This window comes from Dermacentor silvarum, chromosome 11 (genome assembly GCF_013339745.2).
Source record: "Dermacentor silvarum isolate Dsil-2018 chromosome 11, BIME_Dsil_1.4, whole genome shotgun sequence".
In the NCBI taxonomy this organism is placed as follows: domain Eukaryota; kingdom Metazoa; phylum Arthropoda; class Arachnida; order Ixodida; family Ixodidae; genus Dermacentor; species Dermacentor silvarum.
This window is the reverse complement of record NC_051164.1, coordinates 107,711,041-107,734,833: the sequence shown is the minus strand read 5'-3', so window position 1 is coordinate 107,734,833 and position 23,793 is coordinate 107,711,041. Positions and strand designations below refer to the sequence as shown.

Below are 23,793 nucleotides of genomic sequence, written 5' to 3'. Positions count from 1 at the left end.
GAGGGAGATAAAATGGCTGGGAGGTTAACCGGAGGGAGGTTTCTGGTTTGCTACCCTGTACTAGAGGAGAGGATGACCGATGGACGGATTACAACACAGGGGCTGCGGAAACACGTGTCGATTTCTCTTTTTCGTTCTTTTTTTTGTTTTTGTACTAAATGCGCTTTAAGTTCGGCACCCTGATTAGCTGATGCTGCTTCTAGCTGTCGCAGCAGTGCACGGTATTAGGAAGCGAGCGTATATGCGGGACTGGCTGAAATGAAATGAATTGGGGACGAAAGGAAGCAAGCGACGGAGGGTAGACCTCGGAATGATTAATGTGCCGTCGGCTCTGCAAATGAAATCCTCCTTTTAGAAAACAGGGTCGGGGTAAAAGGGAGTTCCCGAAAGGGGGGTTATATTGCGAGGCTCTCAGAGCGAGAGGCAGACCGCATCCACCAGGGTGGTGGTTTACATGGCAGGATTCGTGTCCGACGAGTGGACCCGAAATTTGTCCAGCATTAGGGACACAGCACGCGGCCCTGCACATCTACGCGTTGTTTACATTGTTATTTTCTTTCTTTTTTTTAATGTTGGCACTAAAGAGGCTAGATGCGTATGCTCTGAGTGAGTTGACCCCGGCGTTAGAGTCGTTGTGCAATCAGTGGGAATCGTATGCGTACTGAACGCTAATGCGAACAAGGTTGTGGCTGACAAAATGGGATATCAGCGCAGGCGCCCAGATGCGCAGTGATATACGTTTACTGTTCAGAGCTCCCTTGCATGCTTGAAATATATGTAGTCTGCTGCGCATGACAATAATAGATGAGTCTAGCAAAAGTGTTGATTAAAGTGGGTACGCGATGTACTTGATAACAAAAATTCGAAATAGCCCAAAAACCAGTGTTTACATTCTATATGCCATGGAGATTGGCCTATGCTTTTTGATTGTTTGATGTTGAAGTTATTTAATATTTATTACGTCATGTTGACTTAACAGCTTCGAACTGTTCATGCTTTGGAGGAACAGTAGTTGAGCCGGTAACAAAATTGAAAACCGGGCAATAAGCATAGAGTGCTGTACAGGCGATTGTTAAAGTGCGGATTATGTGCGTAATCTGGTGGAAACATTTTTGTTTTAATTCGTAAGACAATCTTAGTTCCGCGTACGTTATCATAATGTCCCCACATACCTTGCGGAACCGTACATTAATGTGCATGGTACGCCCGCCTTACTGTATATGCTACCGACACAATCTCTCTATAGGAGTTTAATGGCACATTCGACTGGTCATTTCCTAGCACTGCTGTGACGCTTCAAAGGTCGTTTAAAAAACCAACTAAGCTTTATATTGACGGTAAGCATGCTATTATATATATAGTGTTAACAAAGCTGGTATAATGCTGCTAAAGTCGTTTCTCTCTGCAATACAGCCTCATTGGCGTTTTTTATGGCCATCAGAGCTCTCTCACATCGCTCTCAAAGGCCAGTCGAATGTGCGATATGTTTCGAAAATACTCTTCGGGATGGCCAGTAGAGTGGTGATGGGAAGGATAGCCTGTAGGACGGCTACATACGACGGACACTATGGGGTGATGAACATTGCAGCCAGGGTTGAAAACAGAAAACTGAGTTGTTATGGTCACGTTATGAGAACTTACAAGATCGACAATGCTAATAATGAAACTTAATTTGCTGTTCGTGGCAAGAGAGTATAGGGTAAAGTGGTTGCCAGTGACGTAGCACATGAAAAATTGTGCACTCCTGTTATGAGCTTCAGGGAATTGCTATTAGGAGCCATGCACTGGGCTCAATATAATGTGAGCACGAGAGCTTTCATGAACAGTAAGCGCTCTTTTCTATTCTTATGAGTTTCTTGGTGCACTTGCATGACAAATATCGGAGTTAATGCGCGCAAACATTACCGACAGGGCTATGAATGGGTTGTATATTATCATGTTCTAGTGGTTCCGAACAGTTCCCAAAAATTTATTTGAATGTTTAGTCTGGTCTTCTACCCCTAATGAGCTCATTAGTAGCTACACAGGCGTATGGGTTCGAACGACCTGTCATAATTTACCGCAACTTACTTTGATCCAGTCTGGCTGGAGGAATAAAATAAAACAGGCTGAGAGCTTGGCGTTAGCTGGAATCTCTGCATATTTTCTTTATTTCTTTTTTTATATATACGGAGCAAGGGCTAATGAAGGATGCTGATGATCAAGACACCAAGAAAGGATGTGGCTGTGAATGCTCATTGCACAAAAGCGCTCTTACAGTAAGGCGCTTGTAGAATCACATGCCAAGCAAGAAATCGAACACGAACCTCGTCTGCCGCCTTTGCAGTTGAGTTAGGGCATGTTCAGATGCGGGACCTTCCCCTCAGAGCATTACATGGGTTTAGTGAGCCCGTGCGAAACTCTAAGTGCCTTCTAGGAAGGAAAAAAAAAAGCAAGAGATATCGAGGAAAGATAGTTGCAGACAATAACTCGTACAAGCACCCTACATAACCCACACGTGTACGCACACAAAAGCAGCACATAGCTTGCAGACACGCGCTCACATCAGAACCCCGGGACTACAATGCAGCTTCGGCAAACTCCACGGCCGTGCACGGCGTTTCTATTCGCCTGCCGTCAGCAAAGGTCAGTGCTGTGCATGGACAGATAAGCACGTACAACTGTTCCCTAATGTCCCCTCTCATGTGTAGCAGCTTCGTTTTCTCTCAGTACTGAGAGAGTTCGACGGACCTCGGGCATCTGCAGTGACGAGGCGCGCGTGACATTCCTACCGAGATCGGTAATGGCGGATTTAATTATAGACCCACCTACCTTCGCGAACAAAGGGCTGCTCTGCAGAAGCCACCGGGAACCGTGGGGTGATCATAACAGCAAAAGAAAATTGGCGCAGTGACAAGAGGAGACGTCACTGTCCCCAGAGCGAAATTAGATTGCGTCAGCGCTGCAGCTGCAGCGCCCGATCTAGTGGACTCGGTGTTGGTCGCACGGCAAAGAACGAAGACAAGAGAAATACAGAGCAATCAGAATTAGCGTTGGGGAATAGATCTGCACGGTGGACACGACCGACAAGAAAAAGCGGGCGTTAACACCATCTCGGCAAAAGTGGTTACTTTGACTTGCAAAACGACTTGCGTGGCTGTAAATGCTCAGCGTATAGCCGAATGCCATGTTCTTCTGTCTTCCAGACTGACACAGATCACAGTTTTGCTTCATGTTTGATGTCAAGCGCAGACTAGGTACTTTGCAGTGGAATTTGGTGTTGTATGGGCTAACGTTGGTGTTTCGTAAACGTCAGTGCTGGAGGCTGCCGGCGATATTGTATAAACCTGCCTTACGCTTGTCCACCTTTCAACTAATTTAGTTGCCGCGAAGTAGAATTGAAGTTTAAGGCAACCGTGACCGGAGAGAAAGGCAAGATCAATCGCAAGTGGTAAACTGCGTGCTCATTAGTGAACCAGATAGGTTTCGTTAAACTCGTTTAGATACCTAAATTCCTTCTTTTAGAAACTGTTTTTGAATTTTCCCGGTTTCTTAAACTAGTCATTTATCTCGAGAGATGCCTCCACTAAAATTATGGATCAAGTCGTTCTACCAAGAAGTCGCGCGCAACTTAGAAACCAAAGCTCAACGGCGTTCTTGCAACATTCTTGACTATACTGCTAGACTGCCACTATATAATCGTTATCAATCAGAAGGTTAACGAGATATCATGTGATTGTGGAGCGTCAAATTATTTCGCTATTGTGATGAATAGTGGTACCGGAAACGCCCGAACGACTTTGTCACGGAGCAAATAAGCTCAAGCAGAAAAAAAAATAATGAAGGGTCAAAAAACGCAGAGGAATGTCAGTGCTTGTGGTGTGGATTGAATTATCATCTTTCTCACAAGTGCGTCGTAAAGAGGCTTGCTCGGACGTACCGTAGACATGTACAAGTACCTAAACGCCTAGAACTCGTACACATGTCATCGATGGATCAGGCGCTTGAGGCCTTATCCCCATTCTGATCCGAGTCGAGAAAGAAACTTTTCACGAATGACCTTGGCAGTGACAGAGCTATACAGTTCAGAGACGTGACAGCAAAAAACAACGGCCTTGTCCTCGCCAAACAGGGACCCGCTGATGTTTATAGGCTGCAATGGTCGCGAATAAGACAATGGCGTGTAAGAACAAAGTAAGGGGACGTCGTTCGGTACGACTGCACTCGAGCGATCTCTAGTACCATGCAGTGCTATGGGCCGGACGCGTAAAGGGGCCATCACGGTGGAACGGTTCGTCAGTGGCAAGCGTTGCCTGTTTACTAATCAACTTCAGCGACAATGCAATCATGTGATCATTACTGAACCGATGATCAGCTTATGACGCAATTTTAAGTTAAATTTCGGCCTCTTTTTTCTTGTATTCTCATATGTGCTAAATGACTTCCCGCACTGCTTCGTCTGTTTTGTTAAGTGCTCACTGTCTGTGCTTTCTGATTTGCGTTATAATGCGGTGAGTGCCTTGTTATCGTTCACCGAGTGGTAATATTGTGAGAGAGAAAAGGCCACCGAAGGGCCGCGTATTGAAATCGTAAAATATAAACTCTAGTGACTAAGAAATGCACTTCATAGCATTTGTTAGAACGTAGGCTTCTGTCGTATACTATACCTTGTGTTTACGCCCTACTGTTATTGAGCCATAAATGGCAAGACGATTCTTGTATAAATACGAGGCAAGATGCCGAGGGCCCGTCGGGCATAACGTTGCCTCGAGCGCCACCCTTGGTTAGACGTACTGTCAGAAGCAAATATAAATTAATAAAATCCATCATAACTAAGGCTTGCTATAGGATGGCGGCTTGAGCGAGTTGGTGTGTGTTCGTGATCTGAATACAGCACACAAAACGACGAGAAGCATAGAAGGAATGGCACACATGCACAGTGCTGACTCGCAACTGGAAGATTCATTGACACTACACGTGATGTCTCGATAACGTTTATGACGACTTTTCCTTCAAAGATTTAGCTGCGGAGGTATTTATATCACGTGTAGTGCCATTAAATCTTGTCGTTGTGAGTCAGCGCTTTGTCGCGGGGTGTTCTTCCTGTGTTGTCATTGTGTGGGATGTGCGTAGAAGATAACTAAGGCGTTGGCCAATGCCGAACCGTCTTCAAGTGCAAACAACTGCAAAATAGGCCTCTGATTTACGGCCTTCACTTTTACCTTGCACGGTGCTGAACGCTTTTAGCGAGGCAAGAGTCTGTGCTTCGAGAGAGAGGTCATCTTTCAGGGAGAGTCTTCTTTTGCGATGTGAGGAAGAAAAACGACAAACTAATTCGTAGGATTGCTTTCTGGGTACGCGTGGCATTAAACGAAGACGGACATAAACGAGACACTTTCACGCATAAAGAGAAAGTGTGGACGCGGGTAAACAATCAGACGGGCACATAAAGCGATGTAGGATAAAGGAGGTACTTACGACGAACGAACGAGTTTTGAGTGCAGCGTGAAAACCATCTGAATGAATCAAGCGCGCATTGCCCGAGAGAGAGAGATAAAGAAGCTAGCGTATGTAACGGTTCAAAAGTAACCATTGCGCAGAAAATGCGACAGAATAAATTTATTCCGGAATCTTTATGCGGCTAATTAAGGAAAAGTGTCTAATGAACTAATGAATGTGCGAATTTGACAGAATTCTTGTACTCGCGTTTGAGAGCCACTGGCGTTACACTGTTATACGAAGCCACTTTCTCCTTTAGTAGTCAAGCTATTCCTTTGATGATGCTATGAAATTTTATTGCGTTACTTACAGGAACCGACATCTCACAGACGTGTCAGAAATGCTCACGTTAGTTATGTTTACGTGACTAGCACCATGCAGGCGCACGGTTCACGCCCAGAGGCAGCTGTGCTTGAAGTTTGCCTGCAACACCTTGTGTTTCCGTAAAAATTCCGTATATCCCGCAAGGAAGCTTGACGCCTTCTTATATCTTTAAAATACACTGATCTGTTCGACCGGCGATCAATACCCCACTGACAATGCAAAAGACGATCAGGCTGAGCAATTGCCGACCTCAATCACCAGGCTAAATTAGCTTACAGTTACAACACACCACCACATAATTCTGGCTTCACCAGGAGCATTGTGTAGAGGTAGTAGATCTCCCACCGCGATATGCTAAATTGTGTCCTATATAACAGTTCTTTTTTTGTTGTTTACGCACTTAACGGGCGTCAAAAATGAATAATGTATGAGGTTGTTAGGCATGCATTTGAAAAAAAAAGTAAGCACATGCAGCAAACACGAAGAAACACCCGAATTCAGTAATTAACAAAACTTCACCAAAGGACGATACTATAGAGAACATTTTCTGTGCGAGAAATAGAGAACTACGATACCATTTAAAACAGGCATATTTTAATGGGTGCTGGATATGCTTGCCGGGACATACGCCTAACATGCTACCCAAATGAAACAATCATACACAGTACACAAGCACGCAGCGTACGCAAGTAACAAGCACAAGCACGATTGGTAACAAGCAACTGGAGCATCTGGTTCAGACACGTGTCCCGGAGGAAGGCTAGCCTGCGCTTTGGTTGCGGGGAAAGCATTATCTGCGCCGCTAAAATGTCCCAGAATGTCGGGCAGCTGGAAGGAGCTCGCTATATGGGCTTATTGAATATGACATCTACTCTGTTGTATACTTCAGACAGAATGACGGGACACACAGCAGATGCACATTAGACAACACAAAGCTGCCGCTTTGAAATGGCAGCTTTGGGTTTTGACAAACATTTGAAAACGGCTCGTGTTTGCAAAGCGCGTACAGATGCTGGCTCACATTGCGCATGCCCCGCAATGGCGATCACGCCAATTGCAGTGCAAAAAAAAATTCTGGGCTTTCACGTGCCAGAACCACGATGTGATTAAGAGGCACGCCGCAGTGGGATACTATGAAATAATTTGCCCCATCGACATGCGGCAGTGGCCGCGGTCGGGATCGAACCCACGACGTCGAGCTGTGGCAGCTCAGCATCATAGCCACATGGGCTACTGCGGCGGGCAGTGTAAGCAAGACGGCAGTTTCGTATACCATTCTATCACCCAACTCCAATTTAAGAATAAGAGCTGGAGTAGCACGGCTGTGGACAATGGACACTCAAAGTCGGGGCCTACGTTTTGCTGCTCGGATATAAGCTCCTCGAAGAGAGGTGACCGACTTTCCGCACGTGCCTGCATGCATAGCCACGTGATGAACGAAACAGCAGACCACAGTAGGCGCATGCAGAAGGCCGCGAACGGTTTGCGAGCAATCAATTATCCTGGAAATGCCCTCCCGATATACTGCCAACGCAATAAGAAAGCAAGCGAGTCGTACAGACTAAGTGAAGATCTAGGTCAAGCCATGCCTATGTCACTACGCTCGATATCACCAAATATCATGCAGCATTGAGGAAACTAAAGCGTCGGCGCCTTCCAGTCACAAGGGAATTGCAGCTGAGTTCCCTAAGAGTTAAGTGGATAAATCGGACCTTTCCAACTGATTGAGACATAACTCATGTAAGACAACCGATGGCATAAGCAAGACAGTCATAGTATACAACCGTAACGTTGTATCCTCCATCCTTAATTAAACATTGTAATTTACTCCTAATTTGAGCGTTGGTGTATTTTTGTACAAACGCGTGTGTGTTGGCTTACGTTAATATTTAACTCTCCGCGCCCGCCATGTGGACACTACAGCGAAACGCTTGAGCACTCGCTTCTAGAATTTCCAATTTTCAAGAGTTCTCGCTGTATGCTGCTGAGCAAGTTGCGGCAACTTTATCTTTCTCGAGCTGCGCTAAATAATTTCTAATTTACCAAATGTTGAGGTTAAACTCAATTCGAGGCTCACAAAGCTGTAACAGGATTTTTATGAGCTACGGAGGTTGACTATTTTAAAATTGTTCATACTTTGTGTGTAATGTGATGTGTGGCGCTGTGTCTCGCTCTTGTTTTTCCCACTTATTTTCTGCCCTCTTCAAACGAGTTTGCATGAAATCTCTTTCAGGAGACAATTCCTAGGCTGCTTCCCTTTCTCTCTGTGTGGTGTTTATGCTATACGTTTACTATGTTAAAAATTATAACAATGTCATACGGAGCGACATTTCAGGCGCACACCTAAGATAACCTGCTCGGCTATCGTCAAACAACTGTCTCGTGCATCAAAATCACAACGAAAAAAAAATTCCGACAACCCCATCTCACGAAGAATGTCTGCGTTAATGCAATTCGCATTGAAGCGATGTAGTGGCACACCATACATCCATAATCTGCGCTTCTGTGTAGCAACTTTAATATTGTTACCCATATCTTCGTCTCTTCTACGTAGCTGAACGCTCTTCGCTCAATGTAAGCTCTGGTACCATTCAGTTCACTTCACTTCTTGCTTCACATTCGGCTGCTTATGAAAGCAGTGTAAATCTAAACAGCGTCTCGTCTTATTTTTTCTCTCCCCCCCCCCCCCCCCCTCCCAGAAGAGCCAGCTGACCGCTTCGGCCTGTGTCATAGCCTGCATTGCCCTGCACAGATTTAATCTGACTGCAGCCACACGCGGAGAGCGCCAGCTCGCTTTGTGACCTAGCAGAGGCGAGGTGCTTATCGGTCAGAGGGAAAAGACTAGCATTTGCTGTTTATCCCGTCCACGCGGCGGCGAGGAAGCCTCGTTCGGGTGCTAATCCCTGCGGGCATTAAGCCCACATAATCCTCCGCCCTTTGTGTAGAGCGCGTTTATCTTCCGGCGCCAAGAGGCAACTCCGAGGCCTCGAGCGACGTTGTATCCAACACGTACAGTCAGCGGCTGTATATACAGTGGGGCGCAGAGCCAGGATGCGCGGAATGATCGCTTCCAATCTCCACGCAGCGCCAACACGTCAGTGATTTGCTCCCGAGATCATTCGGAGCGCATACTCGCGCGCAAGTTGCGGATTATTTGCGCGGAAATGGATACTGCACGTGTAAGCAACTCTTAGTGGGCCCATTGTTGCTCGAGGTCGCGTTTGCTTTGGATCACGTGGGAGCAATTCGCGTGCCCGCGTTTCTGTGCTGATGCCATTCACGGCGCGGCACATGTTTCGAAATGGTGCTTAAATTAAAACACAAACACGACACTGGACATCGATAGGCAAATAATGTGTCTGAACGTGTGGGGCATATTCGCGAGTTTCGAGTGATAATGTCTCCTACATCACTTCTGAATTCGTCAAAGCTGCTATTTTTCGTTTCTTTCACAGTACAGCAGTGCGTTCATAAATGTACATCCGCTCTAAGATATCTCGCTGTTGCCGAGGAGCGTGTCCTAAATTCTTATTGCCTTGCGAAAGTACGAAATCTTTCCGAGTATGATTGCGGCCATATGTGGTTAGCATTAAAAATAGCGGAAAACGACGAACAGCTCTTTACGAGCAAAATATTTTGCTTCTTAAACACGTTTATAAAATGACTTCATGATCACTGCGAAATCTGGATTCTGCAATACACAGACATTCCTCTATGCTTGTGGTGGTAGACGCAATATGTATACGTTGACTCTTTCTTCCCTCTCTGAATTGCATAGTCTGGAAAAATAGAATGAATGAATGAATGAATGAATGAATGAATGAATGAATGAATGAATGAATGAATGAATGACAATATAAATAGATAAATTGTAGGAGTGAAGTGCATTGTAAATTGAAAAATCATTCTAGTATGATCCGCGACGGAGCGCACAAATGTTCTTCGTGCATCGAATTTAATACTGCCCTGTTATATTAAGAGTACGTTGCTATGCAGACATTGGGCAGAAAGTAATTCGGCTTCTTCATTTGACAAGCGAAGCTTGCCTATGTCTAGCCTGAACGTCCATGTCTGTTTGCAGAAACTATCACCATCAGCAATGGCTCGAGCGTCGTCGTTCGTCTTCCACAGCTGGCTCGTTGGCGCGCCTCGGCGCAACCGCGCGAACACGCTCGTCCCGTTGCTCCCCGCGTTCGTCGTCGTCGTCTTCTTCCACAGCTGGCTCTGTTGCCGCTCATCATTTCAGCGCAGAATTTCTCTTCTTTTCTGTCGTCGTAATCGGGAGGGCCGCGGTTACGGGGGTATGTGCCATTGCTTAAGGAGGTATGAGCCATTCATTGTTTTACGTGACGGGCAGATTTAGGTTTGAAGCAATTTAATTTTGAAGACTCGCAAGTGGCAATGGCGGGCGGATGCTGCTAACCACGCCGCCGAGCAAACTCGAGATCGAACGCAAGCGTTGTGGTTCGACAACAACTTGTCCCTCGTCAGTGTGCTCCGCTCCGACTAACAGCGACACAACGCCTTGGAAGTGTTGATGTCGCAATGAGATGACCGAACCCCTTGCATTATACCACAGCGATCACAAGGCAACTCTGCTCACCTGCTAAAATTAACCGGTGAAGTTTCCAATGTTCAATAAACATTTGTTTCACCGCCAAGTCGTCTTCATTGATGTCACCAGTATCCACACAATGCACATCTCGTTAATCAGAAGGGCACATTCCAGTAAACATAAAGATGATGGCAAAGGGGACGCTGAGGTATACAAAGGGACAAGCTTTGCTTATCATCCATCTTCACGGAGTGGAAGGGCCGATTGTTTTTTTTTCTCTGTTCTACAACAGAAAATAAATATAAAAAATCTAAAAATGTAGAAAAAATAGAATTAAGATAATCGTACTAAATATTAGAATGCCTATACTCTTCATTGCAGTCTAACTGTTGGGCGCGATATACTAACTTTTTGCAGGACTTCATTGCTAAGATATTCCAAATAAGCAGCCACAACTATTATCTGCAGATGAGGGTGACGAAGGCAGTTCTGCAGTGTTTAAGTACAAGAGACTCGCGCAAGCGAATTGGTATTCGTGGTGCTGGAAGTGACATAGCGCTGTGATGTTGTGCGGCGAAAATGACTGGTTGTGATAATGCGGCTGTGCTCCGCCCTCTCTCTCTCTCCTCTCTTTCTCTCTCTCTCCTTTCTTAAGTTTTTACCGCCCCGTTCTCAAGTGTGGGGTAGCAAACTGAATTTTCCATTCTGGTTTATCTCCCGGCCTTCAACTTTCTCTCTCTCTATTTGTGCTGAGCCGAGTTCAATGCCTGGATAGATCAAAGTTCAATGAGATAAATGCCAAGTGGACAGGAGTCAAAGCGAAGTTTACAGGAAAGCATAAGCACCGGTACTGGAAATGTCGAGTCAGGGGGCGAGTTCGCGGTCTTTCTGCACGTTTAGTCGTAAGAGCGTCGACATTTTCGAACATTCTTGAACGCGCTCAACTCAAGCCATTACGAAGCTTATCGGAGGTGTGTTATTTTGATTACTCACTTTACTTGTGTAGCACGAGCAGAAAGAAAAAAAAAGTTTTTTCGCAGGATGTTCAGGGTTTCTAGCCAAAGTTGTGTGGCTCGAAAGCGAATGGCCCACGTTCCCGTTCCCAATTGCAATCATTGGGAGACTTGCAGGCTGCCTGAAAACTGCCGTTGTGCATCTAGGTACACCTTTCATGCATCACGACAAATACTCAATAGTTAATTCATTTATTTGCAGGTTAAGCCGTCGGGCACGTTCAAGTGCGAAGGAAGCTGGTTACATCATTAGAGTACAAAAAAAAAAAATACAGCAACTAACAGAGCAAAACAATAAATGAACGCAGTAAGACACGAAAAGTTGCGGGCTCTTGCGGGCTTCTTTCAGGCTTGGAAAAGCTTTTTCTCTGACACTTTTGCCATAAATATAATATTTATTGATGTTGATTAATTAATAATTACCACTGTATTTAGGCGTAATGCAAAAAATAAGCTGACCTACTCCAAGCGACGGCAAAAACATTACCTTGGTTCTGTCCAGCTACGTGACAATCACATATTTTTAAATTTTGGCTCAAGTTGCGTGGGATAACCTGTATAACAAGAAAAAAACAGGAGTACTGCGTGGAGGGAAAAAAAGAAAGAAGAAACTGACGTTATGCTTAGCAGTTAGCACAGAAATGTAAAAAGTCGCGGTACTAAACATTTTTCTTCATTGAGGTTCGACACGACAATGTACTTATGCCCTAATTGTTTTGGTATAATATGACATAGAAGCCTACGATACACGGTTTAATAACAAACCTTTACGGAACTTATTAGGCCCACCGCGATGTCACTGATGGTTTTCTTCTTGTTCGCTCAGACCGACGAAAAGAAAAAATAATAACAAGTAGACGCGCGCGGTTGAGTCAGTGTTATCACTGTGACCGACCACCGGGCACCCGATTACCACACAGGCCGAAGGCGCCATGATTAAAGAAACGAGAAACCGACTGCGAAGAACACGCTGATCACAAAAGGCAGAGCCGAAAAAAGGAGACATACGTGACTAGACCCGACAAGGGGTCTCTTTGACGAGAATCGGGACGTGATCCGGTGCTCGAACCAAACTACAACCGGTTCAAGTACCCCCCCCCCCCCTCCCCCATTTTCTATTTTTACCAGTCGCCTTTTTCTCTCTCGTCTCGATAATTTACTCGCGTCTCCCTCTGTACAGGCACACAGAACGCATCGTCGGGCTGCTTGCGCCACGGGGACACGCCCACAAGTCCATAGAAAAGCACACACACGTGACTACCCAGAAGGCTCCTTCTTTCCTGTTCGGTCGCATTGCCGCCTCATGGTTAATGCATCAAGGTTGGACGGGCAGTTGTGGGACCCAGTGTGGTGTCTGGAATCGGAACTACACGCTTTGCCTTCGTTTCTTACTACGAGTGAGAATGGCGTAGGACATTCGCATGTCCGCAAAGGGGACAGCGGAACAAGGTGTCGAAAGAAGACGAATAAGAAGTGCGGATTAAGTGACCCCTTCAATCGTGTCATTCAGTTATCGCATGCACGTAGTGGTTGAATGACAGCTATCGGTATGGACAGATGTTCGAAAATTCTGAAATCGCCATCAAATAATGACACTACGCGAAGGTAGAGCTCTGCATAGACCACTGACCGTCTCTAGAAAGGCGGCTTCGTCATCTTCTTAGGCACCCGCAACTAATCTGATAGTCCTAAAATCTAGTCACCAAAGGCAATAGAGAGTTTTAAAATAGGAGCCCTAAAACTTTGGGGCCCAAAAGAGCTTTGCGAGTGTTAGCGTTGGGGCATGCAGGAGTAGGGCATGCAAGAATAGGGCATTGCGTTTGCGAATAGCGTCTTGCGCTTGCAGCGCCACTACAGTGTCAAAGAAAGACTATTATAAATATTAAAGTAAACTACACAATTTTATGATAAGAAAAGTAAATTTACTTTCGTGGTTTGGCATTTAATTACAATTTAGAGGTTATTCTCTCAGCAGCAAGCGATTTGTTGCGCTTAATTTTGAGCAACGCCTCCTATAAAGTCTTTATAGGAGGCGTTGTTTTGAGTAACCAACTTTACGTGCCTTCACCTAGCCAAGCTAATCCACGTTAGGCCTACGAGCCATGAAATCGACAGTCGAATTCGGAATCAGTGGCATCTAATGATTCAATCTTCATTACACAGGTTAGTTCAGAGAAAGCGATAACCGCAGTCACTTGTAGCTTAGAAGAACAAATGAGTTGTGGCGCAAGGAAAGAAGAAGGAAAACCAAGGGGAGACAGGATAGGGCGCCAATGTTGGCGCCCTATCCTGTCTCCCCTTGGTTTTACTTCTTCTTTCCTTGCGCCACAACTCATTTGTTCAGCTATGCACCAACTCGCCCAACGCACTACCTTACTGTAGCTTAGAACCTTCCCGCGTTAACACGAATCGAGCCCAATTTGGTACTCGGTTAGAGCCGTCGCTTCGATGGTTGCCGCCATGTTTGTTGACGCAAAGCTTTTGGGGCAGCTTTGGAGGCTCTCGCTAAATCAGTGAACTAGCGTGCCCAACGCAAAACCCAACTGCAGTTTGCATCTCGCGCATGCGCAGTGGCTTCGACGCTATTTCTTTGGAAGACATTGCGAGAATATTTCAATATTCTAAAACTCTCCAACAGCGGTCAATGTTGGTGGTCGTAACAACAAAAGGAAGACGACAACGGTGAACAAGAGCAATAAGAAATACCTTTTTTATAAACACTAATTACATTGAAAAGGCGGCAGCGCAGAAAGACACGGACGGAGACGAGACGACAAGGACAAGCTTGTCATCTCGTCTTCGTCCACGTCTTCTTGCGCTGCCGCCTTTTCAAATATGTACCAACACACCAAATTCGCCGCTATAAACTAATTATATTCTTGTGTATAGATAAGACTTTTTCTGAAATATTCAAACAGCAACAACCATTAAATTATTGTAGTCCAAAAGGTTTTTCCCAAAACTGCCGGCCATCTTGCTTTAACGTTAACTGGGAACAAAAATAGTGACAGTGTATACCGATGAGTGAGTGAGTGAGTGAAATAACTTTTATTACAGGTCCGGCGAGGAAGCGAACTCGTCGCGCACCCGGCTAGTCCCACGTCGGGACCGGCAGGTCTAGCCCACCGGCCCGGTCGTGGGCACGCCGGACAGCCAGGATTCGCTTGTCTAGAGCGGGGCTACGCAGTAGCGAGTCCCACTCATCCTTGCTGAATTTGGGGTATCTCGACCCGCACTCCCAGAGCATGTGTGCTAGAGTGGAGGTCTGCCCGCAGGATGGGCAGGCGTCGTCGCGATATACGTCAGGGTAAACTTCGTGCAGAACGGCCAGACACGGATATGTGCCGGTCTGTAAAAGTCTAAGCGAAACAGCTTGCGCCCTATTCAATTTGGGGTGAGGAGGTGGAAAGACCCTTCTGGACATGTAGAAGAATTTTGTTATACCTCGTTGTGAGTAGCGGGAGCATCCCTGTGGCCGTAGGGGGGAGGGGTGTCGGCTCTCCTTACAGAGGAAGCGAGGTCGGTGAGGTCGCGCGCAGCCTCGTGAGCAGACTCATTGAGGTTTGGGGGAGCACCCTCGACCGACCCAACGTGAGCGGGAAACCAGTGAATCGAATGATGCGTGAGAGCATCCGGATTGGAGACGCTAAGAAGACGAGCAGCCTGCTCGGCGATGCGACCCTTCTGAAAAGCCCTAACTGCCGTTTTGGAATCGCTGTAGATCTCAGACACACGACCGTCTAGCAGATCGATGATGTGCTGCCTTTCTGCTTGTTGCTTCGTCTTACCTATTTCACGACTGTAGACGACAAATGCGATTTGGCTGCAGGAACGGGGAGTCGCGGAGCCACTACGTTCAAAAAAGCTTGGAAGAAAAGGCTTGACTTGTCACCACTTGGAAAAAGCACGAAAATACAATCAAATACTAGTAGCGCATCTAAGGTTAGGTTTTGTTCTAGTCTAAAGAATCGGTAGATGTTATGTTCAATGCTAAATAATATTCTTCGTGAGCAAAACTCGACTGGATAAAGTAACTTTGAAGACGTACAAAACAAGTTTACAAGTTCTTACACCATAAACTAGGCTGTCTATTGGTGCAATTTTGCGCAGTAACAACGTATACAGGGTCGACCACTATTACGATGAACACGTCGTCAGCGTCCTCACATTGAAAGCAGTCTAATTTTGACGTGTAGGCATAAAGATTCTTCTTTCACTGCCAGATCCTCGCTTAGAGCATCGAGTCGACTAATCTTGACTTCAAAGTAAGAAAATTATATACTGGCTAATGAGGTGTATATTTAACTTGCAGACAACCAAGTAGAGTGACAAAAAATTAAAACGCGAACAAGTGAGAAACTAATCAGTGCGTTGTTTTGTCTTCACGTTCACCTTCATTTGTAACAGCGGCTTAATTCAGAATCCAAAACATATACACTTGCGACTATGCCACGCTTAGAAACTGGCTACAGGACAATTACAAGTGGCACCTTCACGTAATTACGCGCAAAAGGTGTTCGTTGCTGTTCGCGTTTCAATTTTTCGGGAATTGTACGCGCGACTATATAGACGAGCGTACGCGCGCTCCCGATTTTGCGTGTGGCGAGTCTATTAAGCCTTATACTGCAACTTCAAGCGTCTTAAGCAAGACTATATAAGCAGCTCGAACAAAACTGATTTACATGCATGGACTTGTAATGCATAGACTTGTCAGTGCCTCAGCGCAAAGAAACAAACAAGGAAACCAGAACAAAAATTCGACTAGAAATAAAAAAAAAAGAGAGAAAGTAATGTTCGAGAAGAATGGCCGAAAGGTTCCTGAAATAGAGTCGTAAAATAAGGTCCACAAAGGGGTACACGTCTTTCGTGGACAGTTTCTGGCAGCGAATGAATGACCACATTGTGAGCGTCTCGAAATGGGTGCTTCTATACGGATGGCATGGATGTGGGGGCATCGGTGAAATGCAGTCTATAGGATTAGAACAGAATAAATTTGCCCATTTGTTGTTGGTGTTGGCGCACGGAATAGCCGAATAAGTCCCGCGTTTCAGTTGTTCTGGGCTTTAGTATGTACAGCGTCGTTGGTTAGGCTTCACCGTAACATCCCTTAGTCCAGCTGGCTACGCCGCCACACGTATCTGAATGACACCACGCTCGTACCGAACGATCGCTGAATGAGATTCGTTCAGGAAACCGGAACACGTTCTTCCGTAGGACGGCCCGTCATGGTAACGTATGGACAAAAAAAACGAATAAAGAAGCCAAGACGAATGACATTATGCATGCCTTTTGGCTGCACGTTCCCGCTTGAAGAAGAACGAAACAGCGTGATACAAAATCTCTTCGCGTTTGAGGATGCTTCCCACGTATCTTCATTGCAAAGGTCGGTACATTGTTCTCCGCTATCTCTGGAGGAGAGCTCGGTCGCAGTGTTTGTTCTTTCTTTCTTTTTTTTAAATGCGTGTTCCGTGTTGGTGATTTAAGCTGAGCACGCTTGGATTTGTCATCTGAATGTCCCTACCGCAGGCGCTCATGTTAGCAGGTAAACAATAACACTACTCTTTTCAACCTGTCGAGGGTACGAATTCTGGCTGCATGGTGAACGACACCACTTCAAAGCAGAATATGAAATTCGCTGAAAATGACTTGTTGCTGGGCAAGTTGGTTTGGTTTACTGTACATTCTCTTCACTGGTGCGAAAAGCACACACAACACAGAGGACACATCACACACACGCGTCACTACCAACTCGCCTTTCATTCATTCAACAGCTGGTAATGGCTTTAGCTTGTGTCCTGTTTCCTGTGTAGTGCAAGAAGTGTGTAGTGTAGCACTTGTAAAAATGACATTTCGTACGTAATTTGTCATCTGCGCGTGTGTGTTTATCTCACAATATTTAACGTTTTTTTTAGTAGCGTGGCCTGCAGTGACCTGCAGTGACCTCTCCTTCTCCCTATCTTCCATTTCTGTGTTTCTGTCTCCTCCTTTCTAAAGAGTAGGCAGGCGATGTGCCCCTTCCTCTGGCAGTTGCCAGCCTGCTCCTCACTTTCCCTTTCCTGTCAAATGTTTTGAAATAATAATAATAATAATAATAATAATAATAATAATAATAATAATAATAATAATAATAATAATAATAATAATTATTATTATTATTATTATTATTATTATTATTATTATTATTATTATTATTATTATTATTATTATTATTATTATTATTATTACTATTATTATTATTCATAACTTTCGCACGCAAAACAGCAAGTACTTCTTTTTCTTATTCTGTAGATTCTGTGCCGTTGTGTAACGTCTGCGAGATCAATGATCTTGGTGTACTTTTTGATGCAACCTTACACTTTTCGCCACACTAAACGTGTTGCAATGCGGGGTATGCGCTCTCTTGGTTCTGTATGCAGACTATCGAGGGAATTGAAGTCTCCTACACCGTTCCGCAAATTGTACACAAACATCGGTCTTCCTCAACTCGAATATGCGTCGGTCATCTGGAATGGCTCTTCTAGATCCAACAGTGACATTATAGATCGTGTCCAAAAAAAAAGTTTCTAAGCATATATTATCACCGCTTTGCAAACCTGGACATTGCACCCTGTACTAGCACTGTTGGATTGTTGTCATTGCCCTCACTTCGCGACCGACGTAATCGCGCTGACCTTCTGTTTCTCTTCAAACTCTTTCACGGTAACATCACTTGTCCCGAACTACTCAGCTGTGTCATGTTTCGTATCCCACGCAAGATCACCAGAGAACATAGACCTTTCCATGTTCCTACCTGTCATCACGAACACTCAACTGTCCACAGGATACAGAGTCTTTATAACGCTTACTTTCGTGACCTTGATATCTTTCATAACTCCTTGTCATCGTTCTTTTCCTAGCTTTGCCTTGTGTTATGATTTCATGCATTGTTCAAGTGCCCTTCTCCTCCTTTTTCTTTTGTATTTACTTTGCGCTTTGTTGTCCGTACTCTCTTCTTTTCACAATTTTTATTTTTATTCATTTATTTTTTAATGATTCTCCCCTACAGTGTTTTGTTTTTTGGTTTGTAATGTATGCGTGCGCCAGCACTCAGACCTTAGTGTTGTTCCTGGGCACGTTAAATAAACATGATTGATTGATTATTATTATTACGATAATGTGGAATTAATTATTTACACAAAGAGACGGCATTACAGAGAAAAAGGAACGGAAGGCAGGGAGGCTAACTAGGTTGGGCCTGGTTTGCTACCCTACATGGGAAAGGGACAACGGATGATGCGCGCGCATACACAACAGCGTTCACCACGCCATCAAATGCGGCCATAGAGCGCAAACGCTGTTCTGATTCTTAGTGGAAACATTGTCTCGAGTTGCAGTTACGGAGCGACACGGTAGACGCGTACGGGTACACATTTCATCAACCTGCAGCGACGCAAAGTGTGGTGGGGAGCGACTAGCGATACAAATATTTTGTGGTAAATACAAGCTGGATTTCGCGCGACGCGCGTTTTTCTGAATTGAACACCTTCGCGGGATATAAAATAGGGTATCAACTGGAGAGAGGCTTATTGAGGCAAAAATAACGAGCATAGTACACTCATTTGTATAGCTTTACTCGCACGAAACTCAAATTTTATTCGACAGACAAGAAAATTAAATCATCTTGTTCACGTTTATGCTTGGTCATTTAGAATACAAAATATACAGAGTTATTAGTGAGTAAAGGTTGATTAGTATGGTAATAAATTGGCATTGGCAGACTGGGCTATCTTCCATTGAAAACTTCCTCCAACGTATGGAGGAAACAACTTTATTTTGCTAATTTGGCTGAGTGAGGGGTGGCTACCAGGTGATGCCTTACAGCCACCTCCTCGGCTCTTTTGATGACCCGAAGTTGAACCTCCAGGTTTGGGTTCGTAAGTATCGCTTCACACGCTTCAGGCGAGGGAGCGGCCAGGAGATCTGGTGGGGGGGATCTTCTCTGCAGTCCCAGAGAATATGATTTAAGGAGGCTATGAAAAACTCTACTATCGACGTTGCGTTGCTTTCCGCGCTTAAAACAGGATCTTGAGGCATCAAATTCAGCGTAGCAAAAATGATACGTTTGGCTTTGCGGATTTAAAGCCAACACAATGCCAATGTCCCGGAACGGATAGTATTACTCCAACGTGATCATGACCCAAGGCATCATCACCCTTAAAATAAAGAGATATACAACGACTTACAGCATCTGCGTGGTTGGAGAGTTGCCTTGTTGAAGAGAAGGGATGCATGCCTGCTGTTTGTCTTCCCGGAGCTCAGGGTATTGCTTGACAGCACGAACCAGGCTCACTGCAAAGAGCAAGCGGCAAGCAGAAAGCGCAGATCTTAAGCCAAGCGTCTTCGATTTTTCTTATCATCATTGTAAGGCAAATGTGCTGGCCAGAATTAAGACGTCTAAGCGGGATTTTTTCCATCCTAATGAGAAAACAATCGCAGAGCTTACGCCTGAGGACATGCTAGCTGGCATTATATGGATTCTCATTACTGCGGCTCACGTTGTGAGCCGGACTCTAACGAACAGCTCGAAAAAACCGACGGGTGGATTTAAATGAGGGATTATTTCTTTTACGTATTTCGCACCATACAGATCTCTCGCTTTTTTTTTTTTTTAGAATCGTGCGGCATGAATCGTGAGATCTGTTTCACAAATATTGTGCAGCATCGCGAATACTACAGACAGAGTACTCGTATGCATTGCTATCGTAAGCTAAAATATTGGCTCAGACTCGTTAGTTTTCCATTTAAGAAAGATGACATCATCACTCTAATAGTATTAAATTTGTCGATGATAGCAAACAGATCTGATTAAGAGTTCTGGTTCTGCAAAGTGGCAAGTCGGTTTTACCTGTGTATTTAGCTCCAAAAAGCAGGCCATTCATTTTAACGTGTACGCTGCCATGTTTTCGGCCGCTGTGAGTTGCAGAAAAGTCAGCTTGACAGTGCTACTGGACCAATGACGGCCTCCGGCTGAAATTCGTTCAAACGCTGTCAGCGAAGAGCCTGTGGTAGCGCTGATAATCAGCTCAAATATGCAACAGTCCGTTCTATTGTGTTAGGAAAATTTTCACTCAGCAGCGTCCTGCGTGTCTCATTTGTTCATTCACTGTCCACTTCGCTAATACTGTTCAGTGGACGTTAAAGAAAAACACTAGATTGTGTGACACTCTGCGATTGCTCTTTCGCAAGTGTGAGTACCCGGCAACTTATAAGATTTTAATATATTTCGCAAGCAAGATGATGTATCAGTAGAAAAAATAGTGGGAATAGCAATAAAATTTGCGTGTGTAAATATCGCACCGTGACCATGATGACGGTATCTTCAATGTGACGTTATGCGCTTTTGCAGTATTCTTACATATGTAGGTGGTTTGCGTTGTAGGGAAGATTTCAGCTACAATTGGCGTACTACTACCTACTTTCAAACTCAGCGTTTTCTTTTTTTAGTTTTTTTTTTACCTCAGTGAATTTATCGTTCCGAGGAGCTAAAACGACAAAATTCCAAGCGCTTGCGTATATAGTTGCCTTTCCTTCTGCTCTCCCTTGGTGGTGGTATATATATATATAAAAAACCAGAAACACAAGTTGCCATTCTCCATTTTGAATTTAACTTCTCTTCCGTCGTTATAATGGAGAGACCGCTATAGTCCGGACTCCCGAGACACACCTATGAAGAGTGACGGCGAGAGCAGATGCGAGAGTGCCATCGGCGCCGGCAGGCCGCAAATACCAATTGTCCACCGATCAAGACAATAAATGTGTTCGTAGCTTTTTTCAAAATTTGGTGTCATGTCTGTCTCGTGTGCTAAACAGCTTCGCTCGTCATCCACCTTTACAGAGTGGAAGTTTTATTACAGAGTGATTACAGAGTGATTTTTTTACAAGCAGGCACCTTTCTGAATGCAGTAATCGCATCCAAGTTCACACCGACCCTATCTTCGACAACACTGCATGAATTTACAGAGGCACATGTTGATTGCATATTTACAATGGCATATGTTGATTTTGGATGGCAGAAGAGATGCGATTTAAATACCGCGATGAGTTCGTAGAAATGCATGTGCTCCTGTTTTGCTTGCTCGATATTTGAAATGCGTTAATGCCAGGCATGACGTTTCGTGCAAGCTTCAGGCTGCCTAGCGGAAACCATATCCGAATAGCTGCATTTGCGCGCGCGGAGAATAGACAGCAGGAAAAGGCTATGCGAACTGGTAATGGAACTTTGTCTTGTTGAACGGCGAGCAAGCACTAACGAACCCCGTTCTTATCATCGATGGGCATTAAGCCCTAACCCGAAAACAGTACGCGAGCGAAAAATGAGAAAGTAATTTCCTTTTTTTTTAACGAATGATCAAGACTTTAAAGGTTAATTACCAACGAGTCACAGAACAATACTCGTGAATTTTTGTTCGTCCTTAAATCGAAGACAGTAAATATGAACATGGCAGGGTCTCAGTAATTACAACTTATTTTTGTGCATTGTTCATCATTGAAAAAAAAATTGAGGCATGACGTCTATAGTCTGCACAGTGGGTTTTGAGGGAGGACGTATACTGAGGCCTCTGAGTTAATTTTGACCACCTCGGGTTCCTGAACGCGCACCTAAATTTAAGTATACAGATTTTTTTACTTTCTTTTTTTGCATTTTTCTCAAGCTGAGAGTTGAATTCGCAACCTCGAACGTGGCTGTAATAGATATATTCGCTTGCGTTGCGTAAAAAAATAATAATATTAAGATTACGATAACCATCATTGCAACAGGCAATCTTGGACATGTATAATATCAAATAATTACCGTACTATACAAACATCACAACAAATTGATCTCTCATGTGTTTTGTGATATAAATGAGTAACATGTGTAAATGTTCTGAAACTAAACTTAACTTCCGATTAAAAAAAAGAACGTTCTTTGTTGTTGTTCAAGCTGTCCTTACGTGCAATTGCATTCTATCAGTTTCATTTAATTTTAATCCGAAGTCCCCTATAGTACAGCGTTCCTCATGATCTTATTGTGGTTGTGGCACGTAAAACCCCAGAATTTATTTTTATTTGACCAGAAACCTTGTAATATAACAGAATGAGTCACGCAAGCTGATTGCATTACATTTCACGTAAAAAAAATGTCACAGTTTCGCCCTAAGGGCGAAGCAATGAATGCGATAGCAACACAGCAATGTCATACGAAGTAAGGTGAGCGGCTTTGGTAGCAATATGAATTGTAGTAAACATGAGCTGATTAAGTAAGCAGGTGTGCTGCGGCGTAAGTAGACCGACGTGAAGAGAGACTCGATGACCACGAGAAGGCGCGTGTGAAACGGTGGTGTTGATGAGAAGCGCTGCCCGTGGGCAGCGCGTGCGAAGGGACACACCTGTAACGCTACACTGCCGATCCGGGCAGCATTGCATGTGTAGCGTGCTTTGGAAAATGTCGCCCGACTATTACTAACTGAATGAACAAGCGTGGTGTGAGCGCGCACAAACAAACATGAATAGATCACACTGAATGACTGCAGGCAACGACTGTCAAAACGCTGGCAGCAAGCGCATATATACGCCGCAGCAGCGGGCGAAGGTACGTGTGGTCTACACGTCAAAAAAAGGGGGGGGGGGGGCAGCTTCTCCCTATGGCGCGAAGTCTTAGCAAACAGCGAAGCTGGTGGCTCTTCCCTAGCTTTAACTTGGCTTTTCATTAGCTTTAACTTGGTTCTCTTTTAGCTTTCACTTGGTAATTCTTTCTCCTTAGGACCTTAATAAAGTTCTTACTCACTACTCACTCACTCTCTGTTAGCTTTAACTTGGCCTTGTCATTAGCTTTAACTTTGTTCTCTCTTAGCTTTAACTCGGTCTTTCTCTTAGTTTGGCTTCTCTAGGCCTAAGGTGGCGGTATTGGGGAGACTCTGGATCAGTGCGAAGTCTTCGGAGTCGCTCTCGAGTGGCAGCGTGGCGCTTTTCGCGCCGCTCCTCCTCTTCTTCGGGCGCGCCGATCTTCTTCGGACGACCCATGTGCCCCGCGCAAACTCACGAGGCAAAGTGTGTCTGCTCGCCTCGGCGAGGCGGAGCTATATACTCTGGAGTGACGTCATTGCCTAGCTTCGCACCCGCGCGGCTGTGGAGAGAAGCGAGGCAGAGCTACGGCGGAGGAGCGAACGGCGCTGCTGCGAAGGTTACGAAAGGCGTCGCTAGGTAGCGCGGTGGTGGGGCGAGGAGGTAGCGCTACGTTGCTAGGCGACGCCCAAGACGTCATCGCCAGGCGGCGGAGTTTATCTACGTACTCCCCTTGATTACCTCCAGCTTAAAGAGCTTCGTTGTTAATAAAAAAAAATTGTTTTCATGAACGCGCGGTTACTGGTTTCGACACACCAAGTCCGCCAGGCCTGCACAGTT

The 23,793-nt window shown here is 44.9% G+C and overlaps 1 long non-coding RNA gene across 1 annotated transcript in view; it reads right to left on the bottom strand.

Annotated features, from left to right (window-relative positions):
• Window positions 1-23,793, bottom strand: part of LOC125939677 (uncharacterized) — a 231,742-nt gene that overhangs the window by 77,610 nt on the left and 130,339 nt on the right. Inside the window, exon 2 of the long non-coding RNA XR_007464406.1 lies at window positions 19,593-19,698. This is a non-coding gene — a long non-coding RNA (uncharacterized LOC125939677). The remainder of the gene's footprint in view (window positions 1-19,592; window positions 19,699-23,793) is intronic.